General features: G+C 41.2%; 1 protein-coding gene across 9 annotated transcripts in view; it reads right to left on the bottom strand.

Annotated features, from left to right (window-relative positions):
• The window catches only part of DTNA (dystrobrevin alpha), a 221195-nt gene that overhangs the window by 105505 nt on the left and 88365 nt on the right, over positions 1 to 27325 (bottom strand). The window contains exon 1 of one of the 9 annotated variants that reach the window (XM_088174553.1): positions 17472 to 17636. The exons of 7 other annotated variants lie outside the window; for them this stretch is intronic. The gene's annotated coding sequence lies outside the window, so the exon portion shown is untranslated. Of the gene's footprint in view, positions 1 to 13298; positions 13370 to 17471; positions 17637 to 27325 lie in introns of those variants that run through there. One more of the 9 variants, XM_088174580.1, reaches the window with a different exon arrangement.

Raw genomic sequence — 27325 nt, 5'->3', positions numbered from 1 at the left:
CAGGGTCTGTACATTCTTGTCCCATAACTGCCTGCCTGCATACCCATGAATAACCACACAAACAGTACAGCAATACAGGCATTATACACAGCAGAAACAGAACAGGTAGGCTGGCAGTCCATGTGATAACAGAAGGATCAGCAGAAAAATACAGCAGTGAGATGTCTAAATTTGTATAAAACTTAAGTGACAAGAAATTACAGGTCAATACAAGAACTTCGGAGTCTTTTAATGATGAACACATAGAAAAGCCAAGATGGGCTCCAGTCCAACAAAAGGTTTCTTTAACCTGTCCTTATCCTGCAAAACCTTTACATACACACTGAACCCAAAGCATATGCTTGAATTCCATTGTGATTACCATACTTGGCTGAAGAGGAATGGGCTGCTGAACTGGGCTCAAAAGTTTACTATTTAGTTCTTTATAAATGTCTAACAAAAAAGGGCAGCCTAAAACCAGTAGGTTACATAAAAGAGACTGTACTTAGAAATGGCACTTCAAGGAGGAGTCAGTATCTTCCAATAAAGATAAGCTTTAGTCACGTAACAGAGAACACAGCTCCTCTGCATGTGATCTGGAAGTTTACAGAGTACTGAGGTCACTTTGAAAGCAAAAGGAATTAAAGAATTATAGAGAAAGGCATTAGGAAACAGAAGAATCTTTCACCCCTTCATCCTTATCTTCATTATTTGTATGTATGTTGAGATGCTATTCATGACACTCTTACAAATGTATATTATAAAGAGAACTACACTTTATGCCAGTTCCTGTATCACTGGTTATTCCTAAAGTATCCCACAACTTAGCACAAGCTTTTCTTTTCCAAAACTGTCTTTGATGCAAATGTATTCTGTGTTTGCCTCCCAGCAAATTTAAGCCTCCCTTTGTCAGAGTACTCATACACTATCACACCCTTTCACATTAGTCTAGGTAATTTATTTCAGTGATTAAAAAGGTGCAGCTATTAACCAGGAGCAGAAATTCTTGCAAAACTATCCTTTTAATAAATAAAAAGTTAGGCATCTTATGTCCTCACTAGAACTTCAATATATTAGACTTAAGGCTGTGGAGGGCTGTAATAACTTAAAAGCTATTGAAGAAAAAAACCCACCCTTATTTCAACAGGTAAAGGATGACAGGAAATGAAAGCAAATGCAAACAAAAAAAAAATGGACAGCTTGATATACACTATCAGCTAGTTTATTTTCTCAAATAAAAAACCTAATATAACAAATTACTTTTAACCTAATTAAAATCTGACATTATTTTATTAGGCAATATCATTATTAGAATAGCATACAGAAGAAAATGAAATACAATATAATTATGTAGCAAATAGTCTCGTATATTAAGCCAGAACAGAAAGCTAATGCTTGAAATATTGAATTCAAAGATAATGGTTGGTGATGCTTGTAAATGGACACAACAGACACAGGCTGCTACATGTGATTCACTCTTCTGGGTCTCTCCTCTCAGATAATGCACATTACCTCTAACACTGGTTGGACCCTGCTAAACTCGAGTTAGTGTTGTATATGCTTGAGGAGGAACATTTTTAATAAAACAGTATTAATAATATTGCAGAAGAACATTTAGATTATAAAAATCCCTCCAATGCCGCATAAACATTTCAGCTACTAGAAATGGGCTTGTAAGCAGACTCTCGTCTGGAGGAATTTCAGTGAATTTACCTCTCCCATGGCAAGAGAGGAATGTGAAGAAAGCCAAGGGGAGTACATGAAAGCCCAGAAGAAGCACATCTAAGCAGGCTGGCACTTATGGCTGCAAAGATTCCTGATGTGCTTTGAAATCCCCAAATGGTTGTTTAAAGATTTTTCTTCATGTAAAATGAAGTAGATCACTTCTCAGAAACACTCATTTAAGGGTAGTCAAGACAGAAGACACACTCCTACACAAGCATTGCTCTACGATGCACACAATGCATCAACTTTTGTGGAAAGATGACATTTGTATCATTAACAACAGGAAATAAGAGGTGCCAAAACAGGCAAGACACTGTCACACAGCACTTTAAGTCTGTATGTCATGTTCCCCCAAAGACTAAATGTCCTCAAACTAACTTTTCAAGACCTCCTTCCTTTGAAAAGATCTCATTTTCCTTCTAATACAACAAGGAATTCTAGGAGAACCACCTCAAAAAAACCACTCCAGGGAGATAATCACTATAGTATGAGCTGTAAAGGTGCCATTCCCAAGATCAACCACATTTAAAGAGTTATTTCACAAAGACCAGTCACCAAAACTCATCAGCCATCAAGTATAAGAAGCCCCACAGCTGGCAGGAGAAGAGGAAGGGGTGGCAATGTGAAGGCACAGAGATCCTACAGAAAACCATGGGGCACTAAGGCCTCCAACAGCTTGCAACACACAATATATCCTTGGACAGAGAATACCAATGCAAACTGTTACAAGCCAATTTTTATGTGAAATGTGTTGGTTCTGAGTAGATATAACACTCGACAGATGCTTTCAGCACACACACAGCCAGGTACCACAGCAACCCAATGGCCAGGTACTTGTGGCTGCTGCTGGGACACTTCAATTAGCCCACAAAAGCCAGAGCATTACATGAATCCTTGCAGAGAGCAGGAACATCTAAAGGCCTAGATTTTGACAAGAAAAACAGACTTGAATTCACCGCCACAGGGACAGTTTGCCTGGGCAATCACAGCCCCAGAGGCCCCAGAGGCCCTGTGTACAAGCACCCATTCATTCCCTGAGCCACACGCCGAACCACCAGCCTGCTCCAGAGGGCAACAGAAACTGGCTCTAAGGAGAAATCCGTGTGAGTTACAAGTGCCACACCACTGCCTGGACAAAACCATGCCCAGTTCGACCCCGTTGATACATGGAGACAATCCTTAAATTGGTCCAGAGGCATCGAAATTGAAGGTGTTTTGAGTTGGTAATAAGCAGATTTGAGCTAAGCTGGTTAATGATATTTGCAAACAAGAGTAAGTACATTCGCACCTCAGGTGTCATTTGCTTAATTCTGAGACCATGTCTAATATTCTTCTGGGTATTCTGGCAAGAAAGCAGCAGTGTATTTTTGGTCTGCCTTATCAAATGCATCACATCAGAGTAGGAAGCAAGAGACCTCCTCCTCCTGTTTGGCTCTGGTTCAACCACACTCAACTATTACATTCTAGTTTAGGCACCAAGTTGTCTGGAAGCCATTGACAGAGTGCAAGGCGGGAGGCAGAGAGATGGGAAAACACTCTGAGGACTGAGACCGGAGAGTCTGATTTCTGGGAAGAGAGTTACATCAAACCTATACAGTTTTGTTAAATACTGATGAGCTGGGAATAAAATAGCTATCTGCTGTTCATGTTGGGGAGAGAATTATAAGGTGTGATATACAGGGTTTAATTAGGAATAATAGGAATAATATTTAAACACAGAAAACGTCAGATCTCAACAGGGGAACACGGAAATGAAAGATGTAGGAGGCTGCAGACAGTCTCTCAGGAGATACGGTGAATGCCCTACTGTCTGTGGCTTTTAAAACTACCCCAATAAATCTTTTGAAACATATATTGCAGGCCCAATGCTCTTTTCAATGAGGTGAAATGGAGACTCCAGACATATTTCTGGACAAGAATCTCAGTGGTATAAAATAACATGTAGTAGAGTTTTATCAGCAGAGGCTCATCTTGCATTCCTCACTTGTGGATATGTTTTTTTTCCTCCTACATATTTCATAGTTTAGCTTCTTAAACACAGAATGTTCAAAATGGACTATTTCAGCAGCCACATCCCACTCCCCCATTGCTCTTTCTGCCTTCACTATTACCTTTGTTTTGTCCCTTCTCTTCCAAACCATCCGTTTTCCTCTACTGACCTGTGATTTCTCAGAGTTCCCCTGAGTTAGATCATGGGGTTGTGATGTCCAGCAGCAGAGTGCTCAGTGACAGCTTACCCACTTTGCTTCTTGCCTTAATCCTGTGAGTGTTAAACAGAGAGCAAAGGAAGGGAGCAAACCATGCAGCTGGATTTTGGGCACTGAGCTCAGATCTCCCTTGTGTTAAAGAGACGCCAAAGGCTGACACATGAAAAATACAGAAGAACTGGCAAACTCCCACATCTCCTGTGACAGATGACAATAACATCCTATACAACAGTGAAATGCATTGAAGACACTAGCTAACTGTGAGCAGTGTTAGAGTTGTTAGGAAGCTGCTCCTCCCTTAGAAAAGGGGGCTGGCAAAGCCTTTTGGCACAAGTGCCTCCTCAGGTGCTCTTCACCTGCTACTAGAAGTGCTCGTGGGCAATATTTTTGGACTAAATTAGCTGGTACTTAATTGATGCAGGAAGGCTGACAACAGGCCTGGAAAATACTTTTCAAGCATTATCTGAATAAACACCTCCCAGCTCAAAAATTTCCATTTCCAAACTCCAGAGAGACAAAAGATCATTCTGTCTTCTCAATCCATTGCTTATTGACACAGGTTATCAGTTATCTCAACTGATTTCAGCTCTTCTAATACCTGCATTTCACTACAGATGCCCAGAGGCAAAGGGTACTTAGGAATTAGAGGTGTGAATTCATTTCCAGAGGCACTGAAACAGATTTAATAAAATCCATTGGGTAAATATTTAGCTGCGGGCTTGGTTTTAAGCAATCCTGTGAAATTGTGTTTTACAACACAAATGAATGGAAAAGGGGACTTGAAAGACTCAGAGAGGCAGATTTTTCCCAGTTGCTTACAATTTTATTTTTTTTATTTACCGTTTTGCCCGTGAATCCTACTTTCAGAGCAGCTAGAGAGCACCAACACCTTTGCTGCAGAGTGTTGAAATATTTGGCAAAGGCCTTTTGGTAGAGTCCCTTGCATCCACGTCTGTATTCTGCAGTTGAGGAGAATCACTGAAAGGATTTCCAGTGGCAATCTCCAGCACCAGGAGGTTTGTTTATATCAAGTGCCAGTCATCCCTCACTATTATCCTCAGTATTTAAGGCTGTACCCTCTAATGCACAGCATCACAGAGATTTGGGAGAGACAGAAAAGCATTATAAGGTAGCACTTCTGTAGGTACTATTTGTAGCCAGTCCTATGAGCTGGCTACACAAGCAGGGCTGCCCAGAGCATAAGTCCCAAAGTGTCCATGACAAGCCAGGACAACAATCCTACTCTACATAGCAGAAACCCTGGAATTCTTTCAAAAATGCAGTTTCTGATAGAGTCAGTCAGCCCGCGAAGGTTTTAGCATAGCAGTCGTAGCTATAAATAAACTGGCAGCATTAATAAGGTCAAAATAATGAGGGCGAAAAGAAACAATAACAGGATCCCTTCACACTTCAGTTTCATCTAAGATCTTGCTTTTTTGATAATTATATTAAGTATGTAAGAAACATACTCAAGGTTGAGACACAAATGACTAAAATTCATCAGATCACTTCAGAGCGTTCTACTGAAATTGTTCTGACTGAAAGAGCATTGCTCTCTTGAGGGGGACATTAGAAAACATCAAAAAGCATGCAAATTTTTAAGATTATATATTTATAAAACTGTAAAAATACATACACATAAAAATTATAACCTAATGTACTTAAAAAAGAAAAGTTGGAGAATCAACATTTTTAAGGCCCTGGAAGTTGCTGAATCTGTCAGCAAGTTTGTGACATCAGCTGCATTCTTGAACACAGCCAAAAACTCAGATACTGGAACAGTTTTCGGTGAGCTACTCTGAAGAGGAAGAATATTGAGTACCAAATCCAATTGAGCTTCACATCTGAATGCTTTCTGTTCATCTCTGAAATCTCAACAGAAAAGCCAGGTACAAATATTTTTAAAAACTGGCACTGTATCCAACTTGAATATTATATTTGCTAGGATCAAAGTGACACATCACATCATCTTAGTCCTGACTGCTCAGTCCTTGACATGGAAAAGGATTAGAAAAACAATGAATACAGCAGTCTCTCAAATGTCTATGGGAAAGATCTTCCCATTCTGCTCATGCACACCAAACAAACAGTGGTCACATCTGCATGCATTTTGTTACATCAGGATAAAGAAAGTGTTTGTTTTATATTTGCTTCTCTAAGTCTTACAAACACTGACTGCAAAACAGGTTAACACCTGAATGTATATGGGATATAAAACCTTTTAAAATTAAACGTTTTAAGCTTCCCACAGGCAACATCTACTCAGAATAATCTTTTCTTCTCTACCTCTATGCATGAAAAAGATCTCTATACACATTTTTTGGTCCTTCCAGGCAAAGTACAGCAACTGGACCACCTTTGACCAGGTACAAAGGCATTTTCCTGAAGCCACAAAGCACTAAATGCAAACTCCAGTATATGCATCAATTTATGCTAATACTTATGGGGGAAAAGTACAGATTTGGAAAGAAAGGGACCTTAAGATATACTTTTCAGCCTTTTTACAGAGTGACTTTAAAAAAGAAAAATCACTTTTTTTCCTTGCTTTTTTTTTTTTTCCTTCCCTCCCTCTTATATACAATCCTCTTATATTCCAGGTAGGTAATTGTATCGGAAAGTAAATGTTAGTTTTTTAAAAGAAAGGGTTTAGGTTTCTTCAGAAACTGAGACAAAGCTGCTTAAATAAATGATGGAAGAGCAGGCACTTAGATTTGCATTTGATGGCTCCTAGCTAGAGTTACCATGAGTCCTGGAGCAAGATATTGTGGTGAATTTCTCTTGTCTGGAACAAAAACTGTGAATTTTATTTTGAAAACATGTCATCGAGGTACAACCTCTGCATCTCCCTTGAAGATGTCCACTATAAAATGCTATAGTACTTGTTCTATTCCTTGCAGGCCCCCAGATAATCTCCCTCAGCATCAATGCCTGGGACATGGCAGACATAACACTGCTCCTCTAATTTCTGCCACAGAGACAAAGGGCAAAATTAACATCTCTCCATAGAAATAAACACTTCTAAAAGTCAGAAGCCATTTACTCTGAGAGCATTGCTATTGCCTAGCTTGCTGTAGGCTTACTCCCTTGAGCTGATCTCCAACACAAGCTGCTACCACAATATCCTTTCACAAATGCAGCCTGCACAACATCTTAGGGAAAACATCTTGTGCAGAATTCAAAGCCCCAGTAAATATGCCTAAAATCTCTCCCCTTAACAGTCGGCACTGAAGCCTGTTAAAAGCCACCTGGAGTTTTTTTGCTGCAGCTTTGTCAAGTGAAATACCCTCTTGTTTGTGGACAAAAGGCACTGGCTGATGTCTGCAGCCATGCTTGGCCTGTGCTGACTGATGCTTCTCCACTGCTGGCATGCCAGCTTTCCTTCAGGCCGTGAACTTTGGAGTGGCTCTTCTCCAGCATGGTACATTTAGAGAAAAAAAAAAAGGGAATAGAAAGGGTGCACATGTCTGCAAGAGAAAAAAAATCTTCTCTTGAAATACAGAATTTAATCTCAGTTCCACTTAAATCAATGAAAAGGCTTGCAATTGCTTCAATGACAATGAAGTCAATTTTTCCAGGATTTTACCTATGTTTAATTTTAGCCATAACATCGTGTGTTTTCAAAAGTAACCTATGATTTTGGATACCTCTATTTCTCGATATATTGTAAGATGTCCATTAGATGTCAACTTTCACAGAAGAAGAGTTCTCATTCTGTCCCAAAAGATCAAGCTGGGCAATGAAAATAAACATCATCCTTTGAAAACAATCTTGTCTGTATGTTTGTTTATTTTTTAGTGTTGCAGTGTTAAAATTAGAATGCTGCAAGGTTAAATTGTAATGTGATCAGATTCAAAATCAAGGAGGAGCCAAGACAAAAGAACAGCAACATCAGAAATAACAACCGGTGAGAGATGAACGACAGCAATGTGGGGATCAACAATCACTTCTGCTCTTTAGTCACTGTGAGGTTCTCAATGAAAAAAGTGGCATTTGTCACAAACCACAGGATCTGGTTCATCCTGGAGTAGCAGATGTGAAACAGTCACTAACAGAGACTGTATAGACCATTTAATCAGCTCATTTTTCCACATCTTTACCCCCTTTAATAACTTTAAAATATTATTTAAAATAATATGTTGTTTTTACAAAGATAGGAAAGTAACCTAATGACCTAGAGGCAGTAATTTCAGTCACTGATTTCAATTAAAGTAATTTCTCTCTTAGCTGTCCAGAATTGACAAGAAAACCGTAACCAGCAAAAAGTAAATACAGAAAAAAGAGGAGGAAAAGACACAGAGTTTGCATGGGACACTTCCAGAAGAGAAAGGTTTAAAATTTTCTCTATCCCTATGCAATAAATCAAAGAAGGGAGGGGAAAGTTATTTTAAAATGTGGGCATAACAACTAAAACTCTTCTTCTTGGCCTGCAGGTGTTTCTAGGGACCAATCATGGTCTGTTCTGCCTCCAGCACATTAGTGGGACCTTTCTGTTTGCATCTGACCAGCTGTAGTGGAAGGGAAAATGGATTAACATTTTCCCAGGCAGAATGTACTTAAAGCCCTGGTAGTAGCTCTCTAAAAGATCAGTTTCAGAAACCAGAATGGGGCTTCAGATTTTTACTGTCCCCTTCCAATAGGTACAACTGAACAATATAAATACCCTGGCTTGACAGTTAATTCAAGATTAGAAACATCATTATGAAGATGTATTCTCTCATGTGGTAGCACTCAATTTGAATTACACCATGCAGAGTATTTTATTTCTGTTAGAAATTACAATTTACACTTTAAAGTTTAGGCTTATGGATAAGGAGAGGGCATTTTTTTACAAACCGGTGAGATCATTGCAATGTTGTCCTTATGCTATTTACAAACTTTTTGGTTTTGGTCAGAATTCAAAATATAGCAATGTGAACTTAGTAAAAGGGAGCAAAACCACTTTCTGCCCCTTGCCTCACTATTTTCAGATCTGCAGCTGTTCTCTACATTGCCAAGTCAAACCCCAAACCAAAGAAAATATTCTGAACTAATTGCACTGGTGGACTACTGAAAAAACTTTTTATCTCCTAGGCTTTAGAAGGACAAATAGGAACAGAATGGCCTGGCTACATTCTGAATTCACTTTCTGGAAGGATTTCTTTGAACTTCACCCAAAACTTAAGGGCCTGGGATGTTCTGCTATTCAAAATACATTTCTGAACCGCAAGAGCTATTTCTGTACCTACCTGATACATTCTCTGCCTTACAAAGAAAGGACTCCTACAATTTCAGTAGTTTAAAATCACATCTCTCTCTCCATGCAGCTCAGTTAAATGTGCTGAGATGAATCCCTTGTTTAGCTGAGAGAAACCTGAGAGCAGGCTGGAAAAAAAAACCCTGCAAAGAAAATGCTTCACTGTTAGCCATACACAGTCCACATGTGTGGAGTTACAATCTCTCCTGCAAGGAAGATCCCCCAGGCCTGAAACCTCCAAGAAGTTGAGCTGCAAGCCTAAGCTGGTGATACTCCAGCTCATGGGAATCTGCCTCACTGCTTCTCCCAGCTGGGTGTGCTTGATGGTTTGATGGCACAAGGTTTCCCGTTGCAGCCAGCTCTGTTTGCTTTAAAACCATTAGAAGGTCCCTTGTGCCAGAATAATTACACTTATGCTCTTAAAACCCAAAACCTCACCCAAAATGAATAATTATTTAATTCTGCTTTTAGTCTTTTAGGATATTTATGTGATTTACAGACTTTTCTATTACCAACCCGGAGGAAAAAAACCCGTACTAATAGCTAGCTTAAAACATACTCCTTCTTTAGATTCTAATCATGGTTCAGGATTACTCCGTTTTCCTGCATTTAATACATCACTGTAATAAATACACCCTGTAAAGGAGACTCAGCACTGAAATGCAGCAACAACACAAAAAGAAGGCATGACAGGAGCTGGTTTCATAATCTTACCCATGGTCCAGCTGTCAGATGAGGTTTCCTCTTTCACAAGCAGGCAATTCCCTGTCTCTGTGCTCACAATTCCCCATCATCCCCTTCTGTCATGCACCCACAGATTCTCCCTTCCAAAGATCACTGTAAAGTGTTCCAGGTGCAGAGACCACCATTGCTCCCCTGTGACACATTATCTTGGCAGTTAGGGAAGGGATTTCCAAGTCTCCAGTACAAAAGCACTTAAGAGTACTTCAGAAATAAGATGGGAGAGAAGGGAGTGACAATACGGACAAGAGAAGGCAGTGGGGATACTGCCCCAGAGAAGAAGGAAAATACAGGGAATGTGCAGCCTGGAATCTAAAGGGTTCCTATCAGAGCCCTTCAAATTAAAATATTACAAATATTTTCAAAGCCCAGAGTGAGGACAGTGAATTGTCTTGGCATACAGAGTTTTCAGAGGTCAACAGTTACGTTTCTAACAGGGAACAAACACAGCAGGTTTATGGGATAACACAAGAACAACACGTATTTTTGGTCAACTTACTGATAAACTACACATCAGTTTGAAACAGTGCAGCAGAGAAGCTTTTGGGCACCTGCTGGATGGCTGCTGATGTGGGAGCTGTGTGTGCACTGCTCAGGAAACAATGAATGGCTGGCAGGAAGTGATTATAATCAAACAGTAACTTTTTTGCTTAGAGGGCAAAGGACTAGGCTTTGTTTCTCAAGCCACAGGAAGTGGCACATTTAAGATGCTCAGGACTGATGCAGTTAATTACAGGCTAGGATAATATTCTTTGGAGATCACTATGGCCACACTTCCAGTGAAATAGGAAGCATATGCTCACCTTTTTACCCACATCACTGCCCAACACTACCAGCTGTCTTCCATCCTGCGGTGCTGCTAAGATGTATAAATTCACAAAATCATGTATTGAGATGAAAGCCCCTTTCCCACATGTCACAAACTGGTGATTCTGGTATAATACTGTCCCAGTACATCCACTTGTATAACTGGGACAGATGCCATAAGCAGAAAATTACCTACTAAGACGTGAAGTCTGAATGCCATAAAGCCAATGAGGTCTAACTGGATACTTGTTAAAGATTAAAAATTACCATAGTTTGAAGACCTCAGTGCTTAAGTGTATTCCCTAAAGCCTGGTGATGGAAATCATCTCAGGAAACTAATACAGGGGATGAAGTAGAATTTAATATAGTCTATCTATTAGATACTGGGGGGGGGGAAATCCATTTGTGTTGCTATTTAGGGCCAGAATGTTTCTTTGAGGAATCACACAATACCATTTTTATTAAGCTTGGATGTTTTCAAACATAACTTCTTTAAAATAATCCAATTAAAGCACTTTTCCACGTTTAAATGTATTCCAAATAACATGTGTTAGTCCTTATTTTGGAAACTATTGCACTACTTGCTCTGTCTAAAAACCACATTTGTATTCATACAGATGAATTCTGATCAGTTAAATTCTGGTGTTAGTATTGCTGTTGCATTTTCTCCCAGATTAGGAACACAGTTTGACTGTGCTAATAAATTAGGCACCCTTGGAAAGCCAACTAACTGAAATACGGTTCCTTCCAGGAAATCCTGAAAGGATCACATTTTCCCTTTTCTGCAGTTCCTGACCCCTCTCCAATTAGAGAAAAGAAAAAGCAGACAGATTTCTCTAACAATTCTTTCTCATGAGGACCTTGATGATCACTCTCAAATGGTTCACAAAGAAGACAAGAAAATCATATGATTATCTCCTGTCAGGCAGAAGATCTTACCAGTGTTTCCTGCCCCAAGCATTTGTACAATTTGTAAGCTCTTTTTCTTGACACCTTTGAGGACTTCATTGTGCTCATAAATCCTAAAGAACTGTAAAAGAAACTGGTGATTGATAAGAAATCATAAAATAATTGGTGTTTAGCTACAGAAAAACATTCCTTATTTTGGAAATATGCTCTTACAGACTACTGCTTTTAAGAGTTATTAGTGGGTATTTACCTTCTGAATACAAGTAAATTTACTTTTCTGTCTGTGGAAATAGATGCACAACTTTTTTTGTCTTGGTTCTGTAAATATTCAGTTAAGCTAATAAACATTTAAACTGAAACAAATTAACTGTGCCAGCGCAATATTTCCGTTTCAATTAACCTTTTAATTTAAATGTTCATCTGCCTACTTTCAATATAATTTAAGACTGGTAAAAATCCAAGAAATCTTCACTATAAGTGAAAGATAGCCTGACTAGAATGATAATAAATCCTTAGGTGAGATGTCAGCAGTAATTTTCCGAGCAAATTGACAATAAAGAAGGGTGATGCATTTATGAAGCCTAGGGGTTACGAAAATGAAAAAAAACTCTTCCTTTTTTTTTTTTTTTTACTGCTTTGGTCTGCTAACTTCAGCAGAATTAACAGTCAAGATGTTCCTAGTTTTCCGGTATTAGCATTCCTCAGTGCACCCTCAGCCTCAGTGCTGTTGTCAAAGAGTGCTTGAAAGTCTATTCTGCCTCTTTCCATTCTGAGAAGCACTCCACACAAAAATACCCCTAACTAGAGACAGCTAACAGGCTTTTAGTCCTCACCTCGTGACATAAATGTGTGAGAAGGAACATTCCTAATTACAGTCAGTAGATGGGTGGGTGGCATAGTGCCTCTCAGCCCCGTGCAAATCCAGCTGCTTTCCGTCCAGTGCTCAGCTGCAGCTCCCAGTGAGGCTGGGGTGGCTGGCCTCAGAGTAACCAGAGCTGCTTCAGCATCTCATAACAACAGCACACAATCTGACACCATTAACAGACTACCTGCCCGGCAAAAGGAAGGGGACACTTGCAGTTAGCACTTGTTTTACTCTCCTTCACCCAATGTGACAGCACTTCTTAGGTCACTTTAATAAAAGAGCACATGACATTTTATCTTTTCATCAGTCATTTTTCTTTCTGGAAATCGTGAAAAACAAAGTAATTCAACCCAGTATGTGTCTAGTGACAGACATGAATTACTTTAGGTGTGTCTGTGTGCACATTTGTGTATATTCAAACACATAAAAGCAAGTCTATGATGCTTGGACTACATGAGACAGGCAGGCAAGGAGGAAGATGTCTTGCCATTGATTAATTAATTAGTATAGTATGAAGTTGATGGAGGAGGTGATAGAATCGTAGAGGAGAGATTTTCCTTAGCTCAGCATCTGGATAGAAGCTTTAGTCTTTGATGTTCACAGCCAGACTATCCCAGCACAGGTTTATTGGGTGACAAATATGTTGGAAGAAGCTGTGCTCCCTTTCAGCTCAAAGACCTAACTTTTCTAAGAGCCACCAGAGGCCCTGAGCTTCTGGCTAAAGGAGCTGATTTTCTTCTTTCATAGGAAGTTAATTTGCTACTGAAAATAATCATTTGCACATATTCCCAAATGCATCTCTAAATTTAGGGTCTCTGCACTATATGCTCACCTTAAAAAGCTTTTCTTTTGGCTGTACCTCTACCACTCCAACAGGATAAGAGGATTTTCTTCTCAGGATGTCACAACATTTGGCAGTTTTTCCTTAGGAGAACCTTCTACTGGAAATAGGAGGCTGAACAGACTCTTTTGCTCTGCAAAAGAACAAATAAGTTCTCCATGGTTCACAGCTGCAGAAAACAACATGCAGCGAGCCTGAAAGCAGGGAGCTCTAGCATCTCATGACTGTTCTGTAGCATAGACTCGTGATCTATGAGCACTTGGCACTTGGCAATATTGAAAGCAAGCTCTTCAGAGGAAAAATTACAGGAAGTCTGACCACAGACAAATGTGGCCAAATGGCAGCTTTACATCTGTCCTTCAGGCATTAATATACAAGACTCCTTTCCTTGCTCAGTGGCTACAGCAGTCCCGGACCACAGCGTCACTTTCCACAAGTTGTTGAATGCATTTGACCTGTTTCAGCACACACTTAAAGCTGAAATATGTGTTGAAGCCAGCCCTACAGATATCAGAGATGAACATCCTGATGCCACAAGCTCTTGTGCTCTATGAAGAACTGAATCAACTTCTCCCAGAATGATTTCATAGCAAGCTTTTTTCCAGAGAGAACAGTTTTCTTTCATTTTCCATGTTGAATACTTTAAGTGGCTGGACCTTTTGGAAATAAGTGTTCCTGAGAGAACAGGTCCTGCATGCGAAGAAGACACTCTGGACTGCTGCCAATGCCCACTCGGCCCTGAAGATGTTAGCCCTCCCTCTGGAAATGCTTTTGTTCATTTTGATTGAGCCAGATGAACATTTGGATATGGAGCCCAAGCTCCTAGAGTTAGCATCTGCTACTGTAATCATCCATGTACATATTTATCCCTCGAAAAATATCTCAGCCATCTGATGGCTGAGTGAGGGCCTGCTCCTACTGGTGCACATATTCCTACATCAATTAGTCACTGCAAGTTGTTCCATACTGGAATTTTGCCTACGTTACTATGTGTATACAAGGCATATACACATCACATCACGTAGCCTTACGATTTTGTGTCTGCTTTGATTCCTACTAATCAAGAGTCCAGATTTCTTTCTTCTCAGAGGCTGACACACTGTCATGTCAGCTCGATGGATTAATTTTTTTCTTAGCAGTCAAGTCAGTTAGGTATTTCTGCTGTTTTCCACAAATCCAAATGTAGTAAAAAGATTACCATATCAATAAATTGTGTGATTTAATCTGTAGGAGTGGGCAGATGAGATCTCCCTTGCAAATCTGTTGACATTATTAATGAGTTACAGTTTTAATGCTGAATAAAATCTGAATTGCAAAACTGTGCAGTAAATTTATTCTCATGGCACAGTAGTGCATTGTAGTAGTCTTCCATGACTTTCTCAGCTGGTTCACATATAAGAGGCTAAACTTGTAAACCATAAGACTAAAGAATTAGTCATATACTAATATATATTAGTATAAAGAAAATAAACGAAAAAATTATTGTTTGTTTTATTGCACCTGTCAGAGGTTTCAGCTATCACCGAGTATTAATTGTTTTGAAGGTTTTAGAGAAGATTCAGTGGGGTTAATGAGACAGTAGAAAGTAAGAGGAACAAAAGTCCAAGGGAGAAGGTTCATATGTACTCACGGATCCTACAAATCAATAAAATGTGGTATTTGAAAACACATTATTCTTCACCAAATCATGACCAGGTTTATAATTCTTAAGAATATTTGGATAGTGTAATATGGTCCTAGAAAAACAACCCCATGCAATGGAATGTCATTTGGTGAAGGAAACTACGTTTTACTGACAGTTCTCATATTCCTTCTGTTCACAAGGCTTCACTGAGAATGTGATTTTCCACACCCATATTTCCATAATCTCTTACCTTTTTGCTAGTCTAGGAAAGATGATTAGCTGGACACTTTTCAATGTTGTTTTGCTGGCTTTGCTTAATAATGAAGGTTTAAACTAAGACTCTCACTTCCTTTTCTCCCTTCCATGTGACAAACTATCACATCTGTGATTCCAAACACAAATAGAGCAGGGTAGTACTCAGTAAGAAAGTGCTCTGTTGCCTTTTATTTAGATTCCTTAATTTTTTAATTCCCTGGACAAACTCACTCCCAGTGCATCTCTGTGACAGTCAGTTAGACAATGTGTTAGTGGTACTACGGATCATTTGCATCCCTGGTGCCTGATACTTTGGGCCACAATGGATGGGCTGTTTTAGTGAAAGAGCTCTTGGGTGTTTGAATTAGGTTCCTCGTTCACCCAATCAAACAAGGTCCCTAAATCTAAACAGATTAAGCTCCTTTGCTTAAATAATTCGATCTTGCTCTGCTCAAAGTGGTGGAATCAGAGCTAAATCACTGTCCTACTTCACTTGAGTCTTCCTTTGTACAGCTAATCTTCCCCTTCAAAGATTTCCACCCTTTCTGAATCCTCATTTTCAAGAATCCCTACTCAACTTCTTGCAAACCTGTCTCATTATGGGATCAGAGATCATTAACGGGCTGCACGTTTATATGGCTTTTTATTTCACAAATTCTCTCCTGTGAGCTGACAGGCAGAGTGGCTGCTTCCTTCTTCAGCAGTGTTGAAGTCACCCCATTACAGCCTCGCTCAAACCTGAGCTGTGACTGCAGTCCCCACAGCATCACACAAAGCATACTTGCTCAGTGCTATGAAAAAGCTGCCCACCACTCAGACTTGGCTCAGTGTCCTGGTTTAGGGTAAATTTCCAAGGAAATTTGTGTCTCTGATAACAAACTCTGCACCTCTTCTCTCCCCCTTCACTATTGGAACGAGTCTTAAAGTTGTAATATCCACCACAAACAGAACAGATAATTGAGAATGCAAGCATCATAAAGTTACCCCAGGACACTCTTACTTCTTATATTACTCTTAGTTAGTTATACTCTTCACTCACTCAGACTGTCCCTTCTTGCCACTGAAAGGGGTAAGTGAGGGGAAGGCTTGGCCTTCACAACATCCCTCAGTTTCCACAGGAATGCTTCCAGTCCACCAACAGTGGCAATGAGCCCTTTGAACACTGGACCAATAGGGGTATAAATGTATGTGGAGAAACAGAAAGGTTAGCTGTAATCTTTTACTTATGGCAGTGGAGAAAGACTGCACATTTCAACAGCCTTGATATGTTATATTGCCCAACTTTAAGCAATGGTAAGTCCTAAGAAAGAAATATCTTCTGAGTTGGAGATAACAGAAAGCATTCGAAATGTTGGAAACTCTTCATGGGAAGAAGGAAAAGTACTAAACCATCAAACTTGAATTTCAGGAAGGCTCTCCATCTTCTCCACTACTGCTTTCGTCCCTCAGTTTTTCCCCTTCTAAAATGCTGTTGTCTTCCTCCACCTAATGGATGCCACTTGAAAGCCTGTCACAATTTAACCTAGTGATGGGTAAAAGCAAAAAAAAAGGTGCATAAGGAACATGGAGGAGTAAATAGTTTTTTATGCTTGACATGGGTCTGAATAAACATTTAAGTTCAAGGCTGACATTAATTATTTCTTTTTACCTCTGTGAATGAATGGTTAACAGGGTAAAAACCACAATAACCCGTGGCACTGTTTCCACTTTCATGTCTTTACAGGTGCACTGAAGTTTAACTGCATTAACAACACTGCTAGACTTAAGGAGGCAGCATAAAACCTGAAGGAGTAAATGACACGAAAATGCATTGCCAAGTAGACTCAGGCAACCTGATGAAACAGATTGGGAAGGAGAGAGAGGAAGAAATGTTAATAAATGATAAAGAGAGCAGATCATTAAAAAGTACTGATAATAAAAACCACTAAGTAGATAATGCCCTGAATTCTGACTGACAACAGAGATGTTCTGAACCACTGTGCAGATAGTAACAAAATCAAAACTTGTTCAACATCTTCAAATGAAGCTGAAAGAACAAAAACCCCTACATGCACTTTTTGCATTGGTTTGAGGACAACCACCTCCTAATCTGTAGGACTGCTGTCTCTGCAGTAGAAGAGTCTCTCTAACAGTTCCAACCATTGCCAATGTTTTCACATTGTCACATCAGCAAAGCAACTTTACAAAAACCACTTGGAAAAGCTAAGAGAAAACTCTCTGGGAAGTTGAGCTGCCACACAGAGGAGGGTAAAGATCTCAGGTTAATTGATGCAGCTGTACCTTACCTGGTTCTGCAGTTTAACACCTCCACACGCCTCTACCTTCCCCTGTGCACAACAAGTACTGGAATCTGGAGCATTTGACCTTCCCCAGCTCTCCAGCAGAAACTCCAGTGCAACCTTTACCTTCAGCAAAGAGCTGTGTTCCTTTTCCCCCTCGTGTTCTGCGCAGAGCAATCTAATACACCTCATCATGTGGTGTGTTGCTATAGCAGCAATGAATCCAGCTGCTGCAACACAAAAGACTGACAAAAAGTTGGGTTTTTTTCCTGTCCACCCACCCGGTAAAAGTCAGGGTTGTTTTCTTGTGCAGCAAATCTAGCCCAGATAGGTTCATGTCACCTGTGAGAGCTAAGTAATGACAAAGTCTAAAAAGAGAGACACAATTAAACTGTAGGTTTTGCTTTGGGGGACAACTTGGGGTTTATTTTTAAGAAAACAAATGACTCAGTAGTATGAAATCAACACCCCTTAAGCAGATAATCATTATTTTTCTGCTCCTGCCATTCATTGGCTTAAAAATTTAGGTCCTTAACTCCATAGGAATTGCAATCACAAAATCACGCTCAGCAGTCAGAAATTCACTGGTAATACAGATGCAGAGACAGTACAGGTGACAAACATCAGATTTACACCTTCAGAAGCAAAACAACCATGCACTTTCATCATTGTGGTCTGGAAAAAAAAAAACTTCTACAAAATTTTTTGCTTGTGAAACAGAAATTATCTGGAAAATGCTAAATAATCATTATTAATACTGCCCTACTAGATTAAGCATGAGGACTAACCATAGCAGAGCCTTTTGAGTTAAACATTGATGCTTTACAGCTTCAAAGGTATTCTTGCACTACTGAGACATCTTAGTAACACCATTCAAAGTTTGCCTTGGGAAGTGTACTAGAATACATGAATTACCAGGCTCAGGTCCCAGTCTTGTAACTGAATCTTGGAGAACAAATTCTTCCTGCAAAGCAGGGCCATATTCTTCCTCCAGCTGTTTCAGCAGAGAAAAGAATGGAACATGTAATGTAGCCAAGCCTTTCCCCTGCAGAAAGCCTCTGCAAGAGCAGGAACCTAAGTGGCAGCAACCTGATACGAGCCACTTGAACCAGGCCTTGCTTTTCTGAAGTGGTCCTAAAATGAGGTTTTCCCAGGAACCTGCTTTCCCCAAAATGTGCTAGGCATTTCTCATTTTCAGGGTTAAAAGCCTGTTCAAGGTGTGAAAGATACTACTGCTCCAGAATGGAGTTCAGCAACTACATCATCAAAAAGTCAACTTTTCTATTTAGTTTTCCATTTGTCTGAATGTAACAAAAGATGTAGAAAAAACAGCTACTGCTCTCATGGACCTCAATCCACTCAGTTAGAGAGTCCAAAATAAAAATAAAATCCTAATTACTAATTAATTCTCTTTTACTGCTTTTTAAGTAGTCAAACTCTATCCAAGTTAATTAATAATATTTTTACCCTATTTTCATACAGGACTTGCCAAAGCTGTTTGTGGAATCTGCATCTTGCTGTATCTGTCAGCAAAAGCTGGCTTTGGAGTTCACAGATCTCCAGTTTTGAAGATACTCAAAGTAGCAGCTGTTCTAAGAGACCTCTGAAGATGGAAAACAGCAATGCAGGCTCCTGGAAGAGTCACCTTACTTTGCCTTGAAATAGGTATTTACCTATTGATTCACATTTAAAATTCTGTCTGGCACTCTGGATACAGGGTCAAAACACATGGTGCAAGAGAATTCTCCTCACAGTAATTCCTATAGTTCCTCAATGCCATCCTCTTTTTAATACACAGTGAATTTTCTTCTCCTGATGCTGACGATCAGAACAGACAGGCCATAAAGCACATCCTGAAGTTGTATAATGCGTTTGAGCTTCAATTGCTACACAGTTGTTTGCAAGTACAGTTGTTGTGTCAAGTACTTTACCCACAAACAATTGCAAAAAAGCCCCAAAAGTTGGAAGGCAAGCAAACCTTCCATGCACATCTGTTAATATTACAGTCTGCCTTGAGTACTGTTAGTGGCTTCACTCAGATTCTGTATAGAGCAAAAAAAAGTAAAAAAACAAACCTACTGAGGGAGTCTAATAGACTATTAAACAACATCACCTGTTAGAAAAGAAATTAATACAGGCTTTTGAGGAGCAATATCCCTCACTTTGAACAACAAATGATCCAGGTCAGGCAGCTGAAGCTGCAGGCTGGAGCTCCAGCAGAAGTCCCACTCCATGACCAGAGGGCTTTCCCACTCAACAGGACTTGCAGTCGTACAGCACCTGCTCACTGTTTATAGAAGGGCTGACAACACAGAGATTAACAGAGCCATAATTTCAATAATTCATGTCTGCTCTGATGTCTCAAGGCCAAAAGCAGCCTCCCGTGTTGCTCATGATTTCATGCTTTCACAGTCTTTATCTTTCCTGCTGTGTTCCCCCCAAACCCAGTTCTCCTTCATCCCATGGATTTGTAAAAAACTTCAGGGGACTTGCAGGAAAATCCAGACAGTTTTAGAAATTGTGCCTGTCAGTAATGGAAGACAGTCCTGAACTCTTCAGGTATCTTTTAAACACAGGTAGGCACTTGGAATGTGCTAAGAAAGGTGGGAACCAGCTTGCAGACAGCAGTTACGTTTGTACGGAAAGGGCTGGGCACGGCTTGAAGCATCATTGCGTGCTCACTGTGCTGGAACAGCCAGTTAATAACTACCTGGGAAATGCAACAGGAGAAGGAGCCAATGTCAAATGTACTCAGAGGAAGGTTACTCTGCCTTTCTTTAAGCACTTGTTGGCGAGGGGTTGCCTGACACAGATGGCATCAAGCACACGTGCGTTTCTAAGTTGAATGGCTGCTTTCCCATCAAAATATTTTCTTTTAAGAAATGCTACTGAACCTTTTGGAGGGCTCTGTTCCTACTGCCATAGGATAACTGATCCTTTCCCACAATACTCGAGTCGTACAAAATAAAGGTAAAGCCTGGCTCCTGTGAGTGCTGACTCCCTCTGGATGAACTCAGCCTGCAGCAGCTGCCAAGACTTGACTTTCCCTTTAAAAGGCAGTGTGAGCACAAGGGATGGAGTAACGGCACTGCTCCAGCACTTTCAAAGCCAAGCAGGAAATAGCACAAGGAATCACATCTCGCTGCCCCATTTGCCCGACAGATAGCATGACTTCCTTCACAGCATCCCTGCCCAGGCACCACGCAGCTGCTTGGGTCAACAGGCAGAAAAGGACTCCCTAGTGCTGCCCAAAGGGCTGAAGGTTGGGCTGCAAACACAGGAGATGGCAAGATCCTGAAAGTAAACAACCTGTGGTTGGGTCTGTTTGCTGCCAGATTTCTGAGCCAGAGATGATCAGAGTTTTAGGCTTCCTTTATACAGAGACTAGTGCCCAGTCTTCTTTCCTCATTTAATCGCTTTCACAAAGAGCCAGGACCATTAAGTCCCATCGATCCAAGATGCATCCTGGCTGAGCCAGCCTCCGTGTCTCAGCAGAGCTGCTGGGCACAGCACAAGGGCACCCAGTTGGCTCCTGAGGGGTCAACAAGATGCTGTGCCAGCTCTGGCTCACAGCCTGCCATGCTGGACTCAGGCAAATCTTGCAGTCACTTGACATCACCACCAGGCGCCCCTCGGGGAACTGGGCTCTGCAAGCTCCAACAGCATGGATCCAGCATGGCTCTGCACAGCCTCAAAGCCCCATGCAAGCCTCTGCACAGGAGGGCAGGCCAGCCAGAGGGCAGGGCTGTGGCTGCACCAGTGCTAACAAGCCTGTCTGGGCCCAAGCTGACCCGGATGCCCTTCTCAAATTAAAATGCCTCAGGCCACAGTGGTGGAAATACAGCGCAGAATCCTCTCTGTGGCTGAGACGCTTCACAACACTGCAACTATTTTGTTCCAGTTCCAGCACTGCTGGGAAGGCAGAGAGAAGACACAGGAGAGAGCAGCCCTGGATTGGCACGGGAGAGACTCTGCACTGAAGGCAGGCAGAGTTCGTGTTATGAAACTGCACCCTTATCTCACAACAGCTGAGAAAAGGTTGTGACAACTACAGTCTTTACAGCTCCTCCTTGCCCCTATTCCCTCCTCCCTGAGGATCCCCCCATCTGGTAACTGGCAGTGCATGCCACTGGCAGCCAAACAAACACTCAAGCCCTATGGTGCAAGAAACCACAGTGTCCCAAAAAATTATTTCGATTATTTGATGAGTGGATTTCTCATATAGTGTGTGCCTCTGGTTGAGATTAAACTCTGAATGCAAAATAAAGCACTTTAAGCAAAATAGGTCAGAATGAACAAAAACTCTTTGAAGCCTGGGCTCAGCCTTGCTTTTTGCCTACCAGGGATGGATCCCCAGGATGGCTGGGAAGACAGGTGTGCCACCCAAGTATGCTGCCACACCAAGTCTAACGAGGAACCCTACCTTGGCAGAGAGCAAGTGCAGTGACCCTGCCTGCACACACCTCCATGGATGCCTGCAAGCAGCCTGCCAGCTTCTCAGCTGGCTCCTACAGGATTGCTGAACAACTGAGAAAATCCAGACACATGGGCAATGGAATAGAAAAAGAGAGGAAGCAAGCAAGCAAGCAAGATATACATAATTTCCAGCCTATTTCTCATCATTCCTACTTCTTCCCAAGAGTGCCTGTGAACAGCCTAGGAACTGGAGGGTTTGACCTGTGTTGCCCATGCTGCTACAAGCAGCACATTCTTTCCAGAACTGGTCTGTGCAATCCCCTTGTTAACTACTGGTGGGCCACTCAGAATTTTTGCTCATTATTCTGAACAGTTTCTGTATTTCTCCTTCCTGGGGAGAATTCACCGGCCACCACAAAACATTGTCAAATAGTTGCCATCTGTGTCTAGACTTCGTCAAGTCAGGCTTTCCCATTTTTCTCTCTCTTTTAGGTGCTTGACATGTTCCTTGTCTTGTCCTGCTGCCCTTCCAGAGAAGGGTCACTATGGCACTGAATACAAGGCCAGGGATGCAGTATGAAGCAGCACTGTAACACTGGGGGGAACAAATGTTTGAAGACTGGACTACAACTCCACAACAGAGTGACAGCTCGAGCACTTCCAAAGCAACAGAGCAAACATGCAAACACAAGGGGCCAGGGAGCAGTTTGATAAAACAGCCCTCTTCTAATGGTTCTCAAAAGGATATGTTTAAAAAAACATCTACAAATAAACTGGCAATTAGGTTCCCTACCACCACGGTTGCTTCCACACTCCTGCAGAGATGGTTTTATACGAAGCACATTTCTTCATTTTTATTTTAACAGATTTCTGCAAAGGCACTAGCTCAAGCTGCCTCAAAAACCATTGAGGCTAAATCAGCCCAGCCACTCGCCCAAAAGCAGTGGGGCTGCTGCCCAGACCTCCTGCTCTCTTGTCTCCCACCAATGCTCACCCATCAGCACCTCAGGCCCATCCCCAAGCAGCTTAGATGGGAAGAGTGTGCTGGGCACACATGCAGTCATAGCCCAACAAAGACTCCCTTTTTTTCATATTGGGCAGACAATTTTAAAGGACTGCAAGGTCTCTTTCAGCAGTTCAATGATAAACCACCCTTAAGACATAAACAGACATAAGCAATGGACGAGGTGAAGGCAGCAGACAGTCTGAATTTGCATATATTCTATTTTTAGCATCTAACATGAATGACCTGAATTACCCATGTAGAGACACCTGCCTCTCTACAATGAAGCTACTGGGAATTGCTGCTCCTAATGCTGTTGTCTGAAATGCATCCAAGTTGGATGCTTAAAGCAGATGGTATCAGTACGTCTCCTAAGGTTCTGCTCTTAAGTAGACAAGCACTAACCTCTTTTAAAATGAACAAAATAAATTGTGGGTGTAGGAATGCAAGAGTGCAGGTGATCCAGGGGCTGTAGGGACCTTTTGCAGAATCCCCTTATGCCAGAGTGGTTATAGTTGCTGAGAGAATAACGATGAAGGCTTCTGCCTGAAGCTCTAGGTCACTTCACCCACAGATTTGCCTTTACCTCACCTAACCAGCACAAACTGAAGGTCAACCCAGTACAGAAAAACAAACCTTGTGGGCAAAATGGAGGCCAGCCAAAGAGGTGGGTGGAGGTCAGGAAGTGCCACCTCTCCCTCTGGGTCAGTGCCTGTGCCAGGGGTGGGTGTTGAGTGACAGTGGATGTTCTCAGAACCAGGGCTTTTAAACAAGGAGCTGAGCAGTATTCCTGATCACCTATCATTATGAGTCATGCAGTTCTCCACAATGTTCTGCCCTGCAGTACTGGCCAGATTATGCTATCAGTAGATAATTCTGATTGCTAAAGTTTCCTCAGCAGTTTCAGTCAGGCACAGCAGTCTTCCTTGCTTTCTGATCTTAGATCCAGGTTCCTCTGATAGGAACGGGTATTAAGATTCCTGCAAATATAAAGCTTTATACAGTCTCCCAGAACGTTTAATCCCTATGATTATTAGGGATATATTTACATACTGTCATTATCAAATTTTGTGTGGTTTTGTTAAGTTTGAGGGTTCTTTTTTTGCCTACATCTGTCACAAAATATAAAAATTCTGCCTTGTAAGAGATCTAAGGATTTTCTTTTTTCAGCTTAGCATTAACTATACATGGTGATGTTTGCCTCTGTAGATATGTGGTAGGAATCCTGTTAGCATTTATGTATGCCCCCCTAGATACTTATTCCATGCTTTAATTAACCCTAGGATTTGAGTCTTTCATGAGAAAACTATCAAGTAGGGCCACTGTAGTGTGATTTAACCACTCAGCCAGAGGGAGACAAGGATATTTTATTTTCAAAATTACAAAGAATATGCCAAAAACCTTTTAAGTACAGTAGTTCACTGTCAGTTATAGCACCATGATAAAACTAAAGTCACTGAAGATAGCACCATGACATTAGTAGTTGAAAAGCTAAAATGGATATGCATGTCTGGCCTGTTTTGTTTTACCTAGTTTAAGGGTATCAAGGGAAGTGTGCCATATATATCTGAGAGACTGCTTTTATAACCACAACCTGGCATTTTGCATTTACAGCTTGGCACATACTAGGAGGGAAACTGATGTGCAGTGCTCATCCAGTTCCTCAGCTGTGATAAACATTAAGCTGCCACCAATTTCAGAACAGCTAAGCATCTCTTATGGGACTGGGGCAAAGAGGCCACCAGATAAATGAGAGCTCAGGACCACCCCTATCTTGCCTGCCAGTCCCAATCCCTGGGGACAGAAGCAAGAGCACCCATCTCTGTGGGTCTCCTGCTGCTAACCCAATTGGCTGTGTGCTTAGGAGGGGTTTAGGCTACCTGAAATACCACTGAACAGAGATAATGCACACTTCACCATCTGGAGCTTTCCTCCTCAGCCACAAATGCCAGAAACCTTATTTCAAAGAAAAGAAAAAATCCATAGATTTCTTGTCCATATTCTACTGGGAGCTGACTGCCTCTCTGAAGCTGAACCTGGCTATAGGTCAGGTTTGCAAGTTTCCAGAAGACAGGGAGAGAACCAGACTTAGCTGATAGGTGAAGTAAACAGTGTCCAACACCTTGGCAACGAGAACAAATTCCTAACTATCTGCTTTCATTCATACATGTCTTCTCAAGCTTGCTGTTGTGTTCCTGTGCTGCCAGGCAGCACGAGCATTCTTGCTGTGGGGCTGCAACAGCATGCCTCCCTCAATGCTATGAAAGTTATTTTGCCCTCAAGCAACAGAAATCTCAACACAATTTTGTTTGACAAGGCTTCTCACTAAAAAAAGAATCATAGTATTTAACATGAACAGTCCTTAAAAATACAATCAACTTCTTTTTAGCTAATCACATCTTCAACTTTCAAATACACTATTATTACACAGTATGAAAATTACTTCAAATAAAAAAATTCTATAAGTAAGTATATTTTTGTTTCCTTTTGTTTGCTTTATAGTTTGAGCAGCACTTTGTACTTCTATTTGTATAGCTTTTTAATATAAAAGCAGAGGAGAGTAGTAACAATAAAACACGGACAAGAGATTAAAGGAAATGTATTAAGTTAAAAGTACTTTTAACTCTTACTTTAATACTTGATTATACTTCATGGCACTTATCTACATTGTTGAAGGAAGGCAAAAAGTAGGATTTTGCTGCAATTTTACATATTGCTTTATTATCTTATCCCCAATGTTTTTACTCACAGTGCATTGCCAACAGCCATCTCTTGTCCTCTTTAGCAATTTGCCTAAATAAGTCTGGGAGATCAGCAGGAAGCAGCAACGTGCCTGAGATACTTCCACCTCCTCACTGCTCTTAGCTGAGAGAACATTTCCCGGTAAGTGAGAAGAGTCCTGGAATTCTGGAGAGGATCCAGAACCATATTCATGCACGGACTTTAGACAAACACAGATTCAATGCTGCCTTACCTGGTCCATCACCTTGCTGTTTGTGCTGGCCCAAGGCAGTCCCCACCCGTATCACAGACAAACCAAGCACAAGGTAAGGCTGTGTGGTCAAGTCTAAGTCTCTGCCATTTTATAGATCATATTTTGCAGAACACATCTCCATCACCTGATTGATATCCAGCAGGCAAATCAGATGTAAACTGGCTCTTCGAAGGCCCTGTGTTACATCTAACAGAGCCAGTATTTCTGAACAGACTCACTGCTGGAGGTCACTGTGCTCTCATGCAGCCAAAGCACAAGTGAGGCTCACAGGATCTCCTGAACCTTAGCTGGCTCCTGCACCCCTGCTCTGCTGTGTGGAAGAAACTCTGCTTTTGAATTCAATGAGTCCAACTAAGCACGTTCCTAAGTCTTGGGAGGACTGGAAACCAATAAATTTTGCATTGACAGAGATGCAGCTATTTGAAATAAAAACAACTCTTGATTTTCATTTATGGGCCTATTAGCATTTCTTTTAATTCATGCATTGGGATGTAGAGGTTTCCCTCTCCCTAAATCTCTTTGAAAGCATGTTAATGTGTCTTCTTTTTAATTTAGCAAAAGCAAAAATGGACAGATTCAGGAAATCTATTACCACACAGAAAGAAATGGTGTGAACTAAATAGGGCACCATCAACAATTACAATAATATGTAGGTATAACTGTGTCTATCTGCTATTAGAGTGGAAGGTAAGTACAAAGAACAGAACCTTCATGAATGTAAAAGCCTTCCTAGAGAAATCTTCCAGGAAAATGTGAATAAACAGTAGGCAAACCACAGTGCAGGTTTTTACATGACTTTTACCAAGGCAAGCCTGACTTTCCTGCTGGGAGTGTGCTGAAGTACAGTTGTATGGAGAACAAAAGGAAAGATGCAAGAAGCCAGAATGAAATAAACTTGACCATCATGTTTCAGTGAACTTGGTCATTGTGCAGGACATGAAACACACTCCAGTATCCAGCTGAGGGCACTGCAATGGGACATCTTGGCCATACAATACACATTCCAGGGTCCAAAGAGCTCCAAATGCAAGTTGGGACCGTGTTCATAACACCCACACCTACTTTCACTTTGACTCATTCAAGTGTGAAATGTGCAGGAGAGTGAAGAGCATCTTGGCTAAAATTAGTCAGGTTGGATGCCTGCCATCAACTCAGGTGGCTGAAACAGGGTCCTGGCTTCAGCTGCAACCAGTTTGTTGCAATCTTCAGCCATGAAGCTGAAGCAAACTTCACAATTATTGTAACAACCTTATTCCCAAATCTCAACTGGGCAAGTAGCTTCCACCCATATGTGGTGGGCTCACCTGGAAGACCCTTTGCTGCATCCACCCTCTTTTTCCCTGTGCATGGGTCTGCAGGGGAGGGGGCTCCCAGAAATGCTGGGAGAAGCTGTGGGCAGCTGCCCCCTTAACAGTGTGTGGAAAGACAACCACAGCTAAGAGCAGC

The sequence above is a fragment of the Sturnus vulgaris genome, chromosome 1 (genome assembly GCF_052056855.1).
Source record: "Sturnus vulgaris isolate bStuVul1 chromosome 1, bStuVul1.hap1, whole genome shotgun sequence".
NCBI lineage: Eukaryota > Metazoa > Chordata > Aves > Passeriformes > Sturnidae > Sturnus > Sturnus vulgaris.
This window is presented reverse-complemented; position numbering and strand designations above follow the sequence as displayed.